Consider the following 14,370-nt stretch of genomic DNA (forward strand, 5'->3'; position numbering starts at 1 on the left):
CTTTACCTTTTACTGAATGTTTCAGCATCCACAGTCCAGAGCACCAGACCACAGGGCATGTAGAGTCCAGCCGGTTTGAAGGCAAATCCAGAGTCCCCTTGTCCAGGTAAAAATCAGTAGCCTTCCTCTAGCGCTGTGTGTTGTAGTACCTTACTGCTAAGCTTCCCATAAGGTCCTCACAACTGTTGAAGATGTTACATATGTTATGTCTCTCTCTCTGTCCCCCAGATGGATAGGACAAACACGTATGACCGGTGGCTTGAGGCGTTTTACAGTGACTCTATCTTGCCCCAGCCTCTAAGGGGTGCCACCTTGCCTCCTCGGTGTAGGAGCGGACAGGTAACGTGAAATTAGCTGTCCTGCCGGTCTCTGGAGCAAGGCATAAAGGATCGTTGCTCCCTAGGTGTTCCGACTACCGGGATCCTGCGCCTCAGAAGGAGGCAGCCTGTGTAGGTCAGAACTCCTCTGATATCCACTCTTTTGATACAAATTCTTCACCCTCTTTACAATACAGTTCTCTTTCAATGTCTCTTCCTAGAAGCTGCCGCACTTAGGGCAGGCACAGCTCCGTGTCCTTCTGTCTGGATCACTGACAGGCTCCCACCCCTGTCAGGGACCAACTGCCTGAGTGCAGCTCAGCCAGCAACTAACTAACTTCCTCCACAGGCAACCAGTTTTACCTAAGTGTGAGGAGTGCCCTAATAAATAGGAGCAGAGCTCCCCCTGGCGGCCTGGAGTATGAAATGTGTTGCATGTTTGTGATACCTGGATTCAGTTGTCCTTCTTTGCCTCCAAACGTAACATCACTCCCCCTAGAGGAGAATGATATTACTGCAATGACCAGGACCCTGGGGCGCTGCACCCCCCATTAAATCCAGTACTCCCGGACTGGGAAAAGAAAACAACAATATATTAGCAAAAGACATGCAATTTTTTAAATGCAATGAAACAAGTTAATGTAAACTGATGCTTCCCTTTATGGGAGGTGAGAACACTTAAACGTTGCATGTTTATATTGTGCACGTGCGACTTAGTCATGAAACAATATACCTATCAACTGGCTATGAAACACAAGTACCCTTACAGGTATGCTATCTATTAAGTGCAAAACTGTCATTTTCTCCGCTACGATGCAGGACAGTCTATCAACCCCCACGGGCTCACTGCATTTCCCTTCATTTTATTCAAAAGTGCATCATTAGACATTTCCTATTTTTTGTCTCAATCTCAATTTTATTAGTATTCTCTATATTTTCAGCTGCACACTATCGGCTATGTAAACCACAATTCTATCTGGATTCAAATTTTTGTATCTTTATCTGCTATATTAACCCTGTAATATATTAACTTTCTGGCAAAGTGCAACAATTAAGCATTGAACCCTTTATGGGTTCAAACAACTCAATGAGGTAGTGCAAATAAACAATCACATCAAGATTCATGTCAGTTTAGCAACAAAAGTGATGTGAAGCAAGAGACCCATTACGAACCCCCAACGTTGGCCTTGGGCGGGCTACAAGGCGTGTATCCTGACCCGGAATTCTGCCACACCAGCGGGTTTTTCTTCAGGTTTCTGAAAAACAAAGCAATTCTCACAAGATTAGCAACAGTCTCTGTTGGAGGCAGTCTCTGTAAAAGCCTCCGTTGTAAAACTAGTAGGAAACACCTTTAAGAAAGTGCAAACTATTTACAAATAAGTCCCGATCATGCACAGTCTATGATTCTGCAGTTCTTTAAAGTAACAGGCAACGATTAACTTGTGCAAAACACAGGATCCCTTTAACATGGGAACCCTTTAAGAAATACCCTGGACGGGTGCAGAACTTGAAATCCTCCTATTACTGAGGACCCCTTTAAGGCATAAGCCTAGACGGGTTTAAAGCAGCAAAAGAGTTAAAGAACTATGTACAATCAGTGTTCCAGTTTGGTGGGTCCTATTGCAGTTCTGGAGGTAGCACTGGTGAAGGTAGCCCTTTGGGGTACTGGCACCTACCAGGTGCTACATATGGGGCTCCTTCGCTCCATATAGGGGTCTGAGTGCCCACCGAGTTTTGTTCCAGTACAACGGCTTTGGTGCTGGTGATAGCGGGTTCTGTGGTTACCGCAGTCTCTGTGGTAGTGATAGTGCACACAGTGGTCTTTGTAAAGGTGCAGGTAGGAGCGACTGTATGGGTAGTGGTAGTGGTAGTATCAGCTGTTCTAGTACAAAGTGGTGCTGTTGCAACATGAAGAGGCATGGCTGGTGCTTTAGAGCTGGGTGTCATAGGGTCTCTACGCTTGTGCACATTCAGAGCAAACCAACCCTTTTCACCAAGGTGCCTGGTGTAAGTGACACTATCTCCTGTATACAGGTCCCTGTCCGGGTGTCCTTCCCACAAGTGAGATTCCACATCCCTCCGGTTAACGAATATTTCAGCGTATAACCCCTGATCCTTTATGAAACCCCAACTTCCTTGCAGTTTGAAAGTGACCACTGTGCCCTGCTTACGCAGGGCCTGGTTAGCGGTGCGGTCCTTGTGGGCCTGGGCTTTGACCTGCAGATCCCACTTGTCAAAGGCTCTGCGCTGGGCCTGGTGTCTCTCCTCTTTTTCCTCCCACTTGCGGGCGAGCTGGGACTGGTAGTCCTCCCAACTTAGGACTTCAACAGTCTCTCCCATCTGCTTCTCTGCCCCGGGGAACGACATAAAGTCTGGTCCGGGATTCACCCAGCGGTAAACGACTTTCTCCGCATGGATTTCGCTAGGCAGGCTGGCTGGCTGGATCGAATGCTTTAAAAACTGTTCCATCCCAATGGCCTGGTTCCAGGGCTCAAGATGCTGGAGCCGGCTAGAACCACGGGGAGGTGGCGCTGCCATGGGGCCTATCAGCAGGCCCTCGGTCACCGGGGCACGGTCGGCCTCCTTACCTGCTGCATTGGTGTCTTCGGTGACGGTCGGTTCCGTTGGTGGCGGAGTCTGCAGCGGTGCTGGCAGTGGGTCCAGAAGCAGTGCTGGAAGCAGTGTTGTAAGCGATGCTGGGAGCGGTGCTGGTGGATCCTCCACAGGCGCCGTCCGACATGTGGCCTTATCGCTCAGTCGCATCTGCAGGAGCTGGTCTATTAACTCCTCCACGCTATACTGCAAGAAGTCGGAGCCAAGGGGTGATGCCTGGCCGTGGTGTCTCTCCAGGTGGCTGGGGGAGTCCTCTGCTTCCACCCCACACTCTGATTCTGGGCGGCTGGCCATGGCGTTGTCCTCGTGGCTCGCTCCCTCCTGGTCTGTTTCCCTCTCCCTCTTCCGGAGGCACTTTCCTTTTCTTTGTCTCCTCCCTCCATTGAGAATCAAGAGGCGGATCTCGGCTGCTGACAGACACATCCTCAAGGTACAGAAGTATTTAGACTGGGCGGCCATTTTCTTTCGCGCTCTCAGTTAGCTCACGCCCACGATGGCACACCCTTCTTCTCCTGCGCTCCTTGTGGCGCGGTAATGCCGGCGGTTTTGGTGGGAATTTTGGCGGTCTTTTGCAATACAGTCTTTATGCATAAATCACAGTTCAAGCACAATTCTGGTACAGTCTCTAGGCGCACATGACCTGATTTTCAAGCTTAAGTAGATCCTGTTCGTGACGCCAAAGTTGGATCGCCCCCATGGGGCCGTGGGGTACTCGGTACTGGGTCCTTCAGTTCACAGGGGGATGTCACGGTGGCTGACCCTGTCCGTGGCCCTGGGACGTCCGTGTAAAAGGGAAAGGTCTTTAAAGGGATATAGTTTGTGTTCGTGACGCCACCTGTGGTATTCAGTCAGGGTGACCGGCACTGCTTTAAGGGGTCCGCTGGGGTGATGTTATGGCAGCTAGATGGTATACCTTCCCAAAGGTGAAGTGTATCCCCAGGGCTTCCCGGTGTGTAGATGGTGGATGGCGAGAGGCGCAGTGAAGAACGAGGACACAAGGTTGCAGTCTCTTTACCTTTTACTGAAGGTTTCAGCATCCACAGTCCAGAGCACCAGACCACAGGGCAGGCAGAGTCTGGCTGGTTTGGAGGCAAATCCAAAGTCCTCTTGTCCTGGTAGAAATCAGTAGCCTTCCTCTAGTGCCGTGTGTTGTAGTACCTTACTGCTAAGCTTCTCATAAGGTCCTCACAACTGTTGAAGATATTACAGATGTTATGTCTCTCTCTGTGTCCCCCAGATGGATAGGACAAACCCGTATGACCGGTGGCTTGAGGCATTTTACAGGGACTCTATCATGCCCCAGAATCTAAGGGGTGCCACCTTGCCTCCTGGGTGTAGGGGCGGACAGGTAATATGAAATTAGCTGTCCTGCCGGTCTCTGGAGCAAGGCATAAAGTTCCTGCGCCTCAGAAGGAGGCAGCCTGTGTAGGGCAGAACTCCTATGATATCCACTCCTTTGCTACGACTTCTTCACCCTCTCTACAATACAGTTCTCTTTCAATGTCTCTTCCTAGAATCTGCCACACTTAGGGCAGGCACAGCTCTGTGTCCTTCTGTCGGGATCTCTGACAGGCTCCCACCCCTGTCAGGGACCAACTGCCTGAGCGAAGCTCAGCCAGCAACTAACTAACTTCCTCCACAGGCAACCAGTTTTACCTAAGTGTGAGGAGTGCCCTAATAAATAGGAGCAGAGCTCCCCCTGGCGGCCTGGAGTATGAAATGTGTTGCATGTTTGTGATACCTGGATTCAGTTGTCCTTCTTTGCCTCCAAACGTAACATCACTCCCCCTAGAGGAGAATGATATTACTGCAACGACCAGGACCCTGGGGCGCTGCACAACAATATTGTATCTTAAGGTACCTTCACACGAAACGACTTTGTAACGATATCGCTAGCGATCCGTGACGTTGCAGCGTCCTGGCTAGCGATATCGTTTAGTTTGACACGCAGCAGCGATCAGGATCCTGCTGTGATGTCGCTGGTCGCTGAATAAAGTCCAGAACTTTATTTGGTCGTCCGATCGCCGTGTATCGTTGTGTTTGAAAGCAAAAGCAACGATACCAGCGATGTTTTACACTGGTAACCAGGGTAAACATCGGGTTACCAAGCGCAGGGCCGCGCTTAGTAACCCGATGTTTACCCTGGTTACCAGCGTAAAAGTAAAAAAAACAATCAGTACATACTCACCTGCGCGTCCCCCAGCGTCTGCTTCCTGACACTTACTGAGCGCCGGCCCTAAAGTGAAAGTGAAAGCACAGCGGTGACATCACCGCTGTGCTGTTAGGGCCGGAGCTCAGTCAGTGTCAGGAAGCAGACGCCGGGGGACGCGCAGGTGAGTATGTACTGTTTTGTTTTTTTTACTTTTACGCTGGTAACCAGGGTAAACATCGGGTTACTAAGCGCGGCCCTGCGCTTAGCAACCCGATGTTTACCCTGGTTACCCGGGGACCTCGGCATCGTTGGTTGCTGGAGAGCGGTCTGTGTGACAGCTCTCCACCGATCAAACAGCGACGCTGCAGTGATCGGCATCGTTGTCGCTATCGCTGCAGCGTCGCTTCGTGTGAAGGTACCTTTAAAATTACTAGGTTCTTTAGAAGGATGTAGATCTGAGGATTTATTCTGACTAAACATAGGCTGAACTGGATGGACAAATGTCTTTTTTGGCCTTGCTAACTATGTTACTATATTACTATGTCTTCCATACAAACTAGCAGAAAGGCTTTCGGGACTGGAGCTTATAATTCCAAATCAGGGCAGCTTGCAGAATGAGCTATATAAGGAAATTGCATAACTTACCTTTAACAACTTTTTTTTTAGCTGGACAGTACCTTAAAATAATGTTTGCAAATGCAATGATATAAAAGATCAGTAGACAAATCTTTACAGCTTACTGGTTTCCTTTGTTGAATCCAAAGTACCTCAGAATCTCCTGAGATCTAGAGGAACCTTGAAAATCGCCAGTCAGATAAGCCAATTACAGATCATTAGACTTCAGACAGTCTTTTCGAAATGTTTGAGCGCTTCATTGGAAGCCATACCATATAGACATTAACAGAAAACTTGAGGCATTTCGTTGATAATAAACAAAGTTATACTGAGGGATGCTTTTCCTGATAATGATACTCAGACCTCTAGGCTACTCATAAATACTTATGAAAGGGCTCATGGTAATGCAAATTTACAGAACTATAACATCTCATAAATAAAATTCTAGGTAGCAATAGTTAATGAGATGACCTACATTGTGGAAGAATTTCCAGCATCTTTCGCTACTCGCCCTTTTTATGCAAATGAGACCCTATCTGAAATCAGTTTGGGGTAATTAGGTAAACTGAGACAATATAGAAGTCTTTCAATGCCATCTCTGCTCGTCATGGCCAGGCTTACTGTCTTATTACAATGCTTTGTATGCCATGTATTGCTTCAATTTCATTTCCCTTATTAGTAACAGAGCAGTGATATTGCTTAAGTGATTTGATCACCAGAAACAATACAGCTTAGTGTGGCCAAATTGTCCTTCAAATGGGAAAAAAAGGCAACGTTAAGCCGCTTAATGAAATTATTCCCACCAAGGACACCTTGGAAGGTGGAAATGGTGCTTCTGAGGAATGTCAAATTAATCAAGGGATTTTGCCAACAAGCAGTGACGCTCTCAGCTCCCTATAGAAATGTTATTTGTCATCAATGTTCAATGGAAAATTCTGATCATAGCTAAAGTGTATTGGAGCAAACGATAGATTTATATAAATTTCGGATTATTCAGTCAGTGTAAAATAAAAAGGGTATTCATATAAAGTATGGATTTATCTGGGATGATTTTACAAGTTGGCAAACTAGGCAAAATTACATTAAAACCCTATTTACCAAAAGGACGGGAACCCCAGGAGCAAACTAAAACCTACTAAATTACAGCAATATTTGAGGACTCTATGGCAGTATCATGTTGGTTCTTTAAAAGGAATCTGTCATCATGTTTTTTTCTACCTCATTTGAGAGCAGCAAATGTAAGAAACGAGACCCTGAATCCAATGATGTATTGCTTAGTTTACTGTGTGCAGCAGTTGTGTTGTGATACAATCAGAGTTTTTAGATGAGGCATGAAGCAGAGCTCAGAAAGCTGCACCTGCTCACACCACAAATCTCTGAGTATATTGTATATTGACAGTGAGCTGCTAATCAAAGGAAGGTGAGTGGTTGGACGACTGGGCAGCTAGTCAGGGCAATGATAATGTCCTAGTGATAAAACCTTTTAGTAAACAACAGCACACAGCCTAATAAGAGACACAACACTGAACTCAGGGTTTAAGCCCTATCTCATGCTATCCTCAGAATACATAGCAAAAATCTGTTGACAGAGTCCCTTTAAAGATAATGTGTCATCAGAAACTGGCCCCTTGTGTAAATTTGGTTTTATATTATCATCGTATAGTAAAGCGAATAAAAGAGACACCTCTTGAGCAAAGACTTCACCGTGGAGATTTCCTCACGGTCACCCCCAGTCAAGATGAGCTGCTCAAGTTTCCTCCTCAGAGCCTGATTCAAGCGATGCCTGTTCAGACTTCTGATGCTCGAAAGCTGACGGAAGAAGCTCACCACACTCTCTTTAAAGATCTCCCAACACTCAGACTTACTGCTACAGAGATCCAAGAGAGGTACCTGGCTCTGAAGAAACTCCTCAAAAGATTGTCTCACCTCTGCTTCTTCCAGAAGGGATGAATTCAGCTTCCATAGGCCTTTCCCCATCCGGGGAGTCTCTGCAATATTCAAGGAAAAGAAAATTAGACACTGGTCGGAGAATTCCACCTCAACGGTGGACACTGAGGAAAAGATGGCATCCTCCTTCAAAAAAAACTATCTATTCTAGACCTACCGCTACCCCTATGAAAGGTGAAACCCCCATGACCTGGGGTGTGCTGGATGTGGACATCCTCCAGGTGACCTTCATTAGCTATGCTATTTAAGGCAATGCTATCATAAGCAAACGGGGACTCCCCCCTATCATGGGATCTTATAATGGTCTTAAAATCCCCACCGAAGACCACCTGCTGGCTCGTAAAAAGAAAGGGCTTGATCTTCACGAAGAAACATTTATGGTCCCACTTGCACTGTTTGCCATAAATATTTATGAGCCGAAGCTCCTGTCTCCTCATGAAGACGTCCAAGACTAGGCACCTGCCCATTTCTGCCTCAATAACTTGTCGGCATTCCACTGATGCGGCCTTAAAAAGGACCGCCTCCGCACTATACGGCTCTACTGCAAGAGTCCAGTATGAGGGTCCACTCTTCCACTCCCTTCTGGCTTTATAAAAGGGCCCCATGTCTGTTACTCTGGTTTTCTGCAAAAACAAAATGTCAGCCTCAATTCGGTGAGAAAATCAAACAGGGGTCCGGCTCGACCCTCCTCTTGAGGGAAACAGAAATGTCCATTTTCCCATTCTTCTCCTTGTCCCTGAGCTCCAGGGCAGTCCCCCTTCAGAGGAAACAGCATGCCCTGGAGGACAGAATCTGCCACTCCCCAAAAGCCCCCCAGGTGCCACCCCTGGCCCCTCACCCCCAACCTCCATCTCAGCAGAGTCATCGAGCGCTTGTTACCGGTTGGAGAGTTGATCAGAGTGGAGACGGTGAGCCCTTCCTTTGGCATAGTTACAGTCGGGGGAGGGCTTGGAAGGCTTTTTAACCTTCCCTTTTTCCCCCTTTCTTTTGCCACTCTGTTTTACTTTAGACTGCTCTGTGACATCCTCATCCACACTTTCATGCTGAGAAGATTTGTCCAAATAAACCAGGTCCTCCCTCTACATCCTCCTGATCTCCTCACATACCTCTTCCTCCCCCATGGCCTCAGAGACACCAGCCACAGCCCCCGCGGGGGCAGACATTACTCCAGTTGTCTGAGGCTCTCCCTGACCCTCACCCCATGGTGCTTCATCTGCATCCTTTGATAGGAGGTGCCCCTGGCCTTGTCCTTCTTCACTGGCCCTCAGCTCCTCTCCCGCTTCCACCACCCACCACAGCAGAGGTTCCATCGCCAGTTCCTCCCGCATGGCCTGCAGCAGCATTAGAAAAGGGGTGAGGGCAGTGACTATTCAGGTGACCCAGATCACCACACAGGTGACACCTAATGTCACCACAGAATGCGGCAAGATGACTCATCCCGCCACACAAGGAACATTTCTGCACCTTGCAGCTTGTGCTGAAGTGGCGGGGATCCTGTCCCTTCCCAAGGAAAGGATGTGGGTGATGGTACCTCCGGAGACCTTCAGTTTCAACATGAAGGTCCAGCCCCCTGACCAGATGCCAAACTCATCCCGGTTCTTTTACAGGACTTCAGTGACTTCCCCTTTATGGGAAAGCCATGAAAGGATATCCACGCCAGAAAGTGACTCATTACTGGTCAATGCGGTCACTTTTTTTATCCTATTCTGGTGATACACTGCCTGTATGGCGAAGTCTCGCCAGTCAGGCTCTCCCTTCACTAGGGAGGTGCCTTAAATATTAAGTGCCTCCCAGCCATTGGCTGGTGACACTTTAGGATGGCACACGCTGTCCCTTTAAGAAGGCGAGAGCACATGCGCAATAAGCACAGTGGTACGTGATCTGTGAGCCATGCGCAGACCCCTAGCAGCAGCAGGAGGAGCAGGAAGTGTGGGACAGGGCCGTGGCAGTGAGTGAGTCGATGTCCCTGCCAGAGGAGGGAGGAAGCTGGCAGGGATGAGAGTGCTGCACAAATATACTGGAGCTCTAGTGCCAGTATCCTGATGGTGAATCTGGCTGTATACATAGCGACCAAAACTTTCTAGTTTTTTTTAAAAAGTATGATTACTTCTGTCTGATTGTTGTTATGCCATTTCCCTGGTGATTTTAGTAAACCAGAAGCAAATGTTTGTCATCTATAAGGATATAAATTGTGTTTCACATTGTTCTATCCCTTTATGTATTATGTGATATAGAAGGGTTAATAGTTTGCCTTTAATTGCTAGAATTTCTAGAATCCGTTGATGCAGTAGACTGATGGTCTCCTCTTCAAGGAGACTATACTTCTTATCATGTATGTTTTCAATAGTCAGCCACAACATGTTCTGGGTGCGTGGTAAATAAAGTATGACCCTGGGTAATGGTGGGGGCTATATGAGTTACATTTGTTGTAAATGATATAAAATACTGCCTCTTGCTGCATTACATCAGATAAAAGTGACTTTGCTCACAGAACATGTGCGATTTCCTTTTTTCTCCCAGCACTTTTAAATGAAGGGCGTGACCTCCTGATTTGGCCTTACTGGTGATCTGGCATGTCTGACATTGGGTCAGAACGCAAACAGCTACAACAGTTTTGGTGCCCGGACGGGGGCCGTGGTAACCAGCCTATTCGGAATCCATATGTGGGAGCTTCCTGGGAGATTGGACATGCGAAACCCAGCTGCAGCAAGGTGAGAAATGTTATTCTTAGGGTACTGTCACACAGTGCAATTTTGATCGCTACGATGGTACGATTCGTGACGTTCTAGCGATATCGTTACGATATCGCAGTGTCTGACACGCAGCAGCGATCAGGGACCCTGCTGAGAATCGTACGTCGTAGCAGATCGTTTGGAACTTTCTTGATCACCCGCTGACATCGCTGGATCGTTGTGTGTGACAGCGATCCAGCGATGTGTTCGCTTGTAACCAGGGTAAACATCGGGTAACTAAGCGCAGGGCCGCGCTTAGTAACCCGATGTTTACCCTGGTTACCAGCGTAAACATTAAAAAAACAAACAGTACATACTTACATTCCGGTGTCTGTCCTCCGGCGTCTCAGCTTCTCTGCACTGTGTGAGCGCCTGCCGGCCGGAAAGCGGGCACAGCGGTGACGTCTGACGTCACCGCTCTGCTTTCCGGCTATGGTGCTTACACAGTGCAGAGAAGCTGAGACGCCGGGGGACAGACACCGGAATGTAAGTATGTACTGTTTGTCTTTTTAACGTTTACGCTGGTAACCAGGGTAAACATCGGGTTACTAAGCGCGGCCCTGCGCTTAGTTACCCGATGTTTACCCTGGTTACCCGGGGACTTCGGCATCGCTCCAGCGCCGTGATTGCAAAGTGTGACAGCAGTCTACGACGCTGGAGCGATAATCATACGAGGCTGCGACGTCACGGATCGTGCCGTCGTAGCGACGAAAATTGCACTGTGTGACAGTACCCTTACACTCTGTTTTGCACTTGCAATCTCTCTTCTGGGTCTCCCCATATCTCTGGATAAAGGCTGCGAACACGGTTTAAAGAACCTACATCACCAGTGAGTTTTGTGTTTTGTCTATTTATGTCCGTATGAGAGTTGAATAACAGTAATAAGATGATAGTTATTATCTGTATTTTCTGTCAATATACTAATTGGTTGTGTATTTGTGTAATGTGTAGTACAGAGCTGGGATAGACTCTGTGCAGTGTTGTTATTTTGGTCATTTTGAATTGGCAGTACATTATATGAAGCTATATTTTGTATAGGACTGTGGTTTTTGTTGTTTCACCTTAAATGCTTTCAGTGGACACTGCTGAAGTTTTTTTTATGGAGAGTTGTGTTAATTCCAAAGTGCAAAATAGGCAGGCTGTGTAAACCTTGAATGTATGTCTATGAGAACCTCTGAATGAGATGAGAGGAGAGTAAATGAGTATAAGGGATAAATAAATAAATCCCTGATTGATGAGGGGTTCCGTTAGGTGTGGTCCTCTGTATGTGACAGAAGACATCATTCAACTCAATTTGAGCTGAATTAGGTGGAGTGATTGAGATAAGGGATTTTCTTCTTGTAAAAATCAACTAAAAAGTGAAAGGAAAGAAAAAAAATACAACAATCCCTGAATGAGCACATATGAATGAATGATCTCATAAGTATCATTACTTCTCCAATTGTTGATGAGGGTCCAGGATGAATGAGTTGTGGATATTTTTATTGTACATTTAATTTACATCTGAGATTCAGTGTTATATATGGTTTGACATTGGATAGGTTTCTATATGTGTTTTGGCCGGACGTGGTCAGAATCAGCTTATTCAAATTGTGCAGTAATCTGCTTGTATAGAGAAACTGTTTTTGCTTCCGAGAGGATGAATGTTTTGTAGAGATTAAGTCTGAAAACTGCTGTATTCTGTTTCTCTGTTTTCAACATTTACTGGACCAAATGTTTTGCATATTTTGTCATGAGTGGTCGAATGTTGCCTAATTTTATTTTTTGTGTGTGTGATTTTTTTTAAAACATAACCAAATTTATCACCAGTAGTGTTGAGAGATACCTTCCGATATCCAGAAGTATTGGTATCGGATTCGATCGGCCGATATCCAAAAAATATCGGATATCGCCGATACCGATACAGGATACCAATGCAAGTCAATGGGACACAAATATCGGAATGCAAATAAGCCCTTTCTGTGCTTCTACATCCTGTGACGGAGGGGGGAAGAGTGTGGGCGGTGCGTGGGCGAACACTGTGCGTGTCTGTGTGTGCGGGTGAGGTCAGTGCGGGCCTGCCGGGGATCTGTAGGCATCTTGGGGCTATGTGTGGGCTGCCGGGGCTCTGTGCAGGCCTGTTGGGGCTCTGTGCTGCCTGCTGGGGCTATGTGCAGGCTGCCGGGGCTCTGTGTTGGCCTGCCTGGGCTCTGTGCTCCCTGCTGGGGCTCTGTGCAGGCTGCCTGGGATCTGTGCTGCCTGCCGAGGCTCTGTGCGGGCTGCTGGGGCTCTGTGTGTGTGTGCAGGCATCGTCCAATGGGACTACAAGTCCCATCGGACGATGCTTGCTACAGTGACAGTGATTGACACATTAGCTAATGATGGGGCAGTAGTAGTCCCATCATCCGGCTAATGTGTTAAATGTAAAAAAAAAATACTACATACATACTACATACATACATACTACATACATACTACATACTACATACATACCACATACATACATACTACATACATACTACTTACTACATACATACATAAATACTACATACCACATACATGCTACATACATACTACATACATGCATACATACTACATACATACTACATACAATACATTCATACATTACATACAAGACATACATATAGACATACAGTACATATAGACATACAGTACATTAAACATAAATTACATACTCACCATTACTTGTCATTTTGATCCCTGAAGCCAGTGTCATCTGTAAAAAAGATTAAAATAAAAAACAACCAATATACTCCCTGTCCGCAGAAATACACGAGTGTCCCATGAAAATCTCCCTTGGAGAACACCAGCATCAGCTGATGCGACCGCTCTCCAGGGGCTCCAGGAACACAATGACAGGAGGAAGGTATCCTTCTGCATTGTATTCCTCTGCTGCTGTAAAAAAAAATAGTCCCTAGTCTCACTTTATGCCATTGCTGTGTGAGAATTTTCCCATGCAGCAATTGCCATAAAGTGAGACTGAGAGGTTACTACAGTTCAGTGATGCACTGCAGGAGCCATTGTCTCCTGTCAGTGTGTCACTGAAGGTCCTATAGAGCAGTGACATCACCCGATGTCAATGTTCTATAGGGGAGATCATCGTGGGACACTCATTATTAATTGGACTACAGCAGACAGGTAGTATACGGTTTATTATTTTACGTTTTTGCAGGCGCTGAAGTATGGTAAATATGGTGAAATGAAAAATATTAAAATACTTTTTTCTAATGTGTGTGTGTTTTAATAACCCTTTACTAGTATTGGATTAATAATGGATAGGCATCTTATTGACGCCTCTCCGTTATTAACCCGGCTTAATGTTTTACAGATGCGCCATTTCCGGGGTGGCTGCAGACTGGTATTTGTAGCCGGGGGAAGCCAATATCCATGGCCCCTCTCTAGGCTATGAATATCAGCCCGCAGCTGTCTGCGTAGCCTTTCTGGCTATAAAATATAGGGGGACCACATATCATTTTTTGGGGGGTCCCTCTATTTTAATAGCCAGTAAAGGCTACGCAGACAGCTGCGGGCTGATATTAATAGCAGGCTACAAATATTGGCCCCTGGCCATCGGCTTTCCCCTTCTGGCGCAGAAAATTGCGCGGGAGCCCACGCCGTTTTTTTCCATTTTTTTTTTCAATTCAACGCTCATTAAGGCCTCTTTCATACTTGCGTCGGTATGGGTCCGTCGCTATGCGTCGGGCTGACGTACCGACGCACGTTGTGAAATTTGTGCCTGACGTGGGCAGTGGATGCAGTTTTTCAACGCATCCGCTGCCCATTCTGAAGTCCAGGGAGGAGGGGGCGGAGTTTCGTCCGCGCATGCACGGTAGAAAATAGTAGAAAATGGCGGACGCGACAGACAAAAAAGTTCACTTGAACATTTTTTCGAGCCGATGGTCTGCCAAACACAACGCGGATCCATTGCACGACGGACGCGACGTGTGGCCATCCGTCGCGATCAATCGCTAGTACAAGTCTATGGGTAAAAAAC

The sequence above is a fragment of the Ranitomeya variabilis genome, chromosome 2 (genome assembly GCF_051348905.1).
Source record: "Ranitomeya variabilis isolate aRanVar5 chromosome 2, aRanVar5.hap1, whole genome shotgun sequence".
NCBI classification, from domain to species: domain Eukaryota; kingdom Metazoa; phylum Chordata; class Amphibia; order Anura; family Dendrobatidae; genus Ranitomeya; species Ranitomeya variabilis.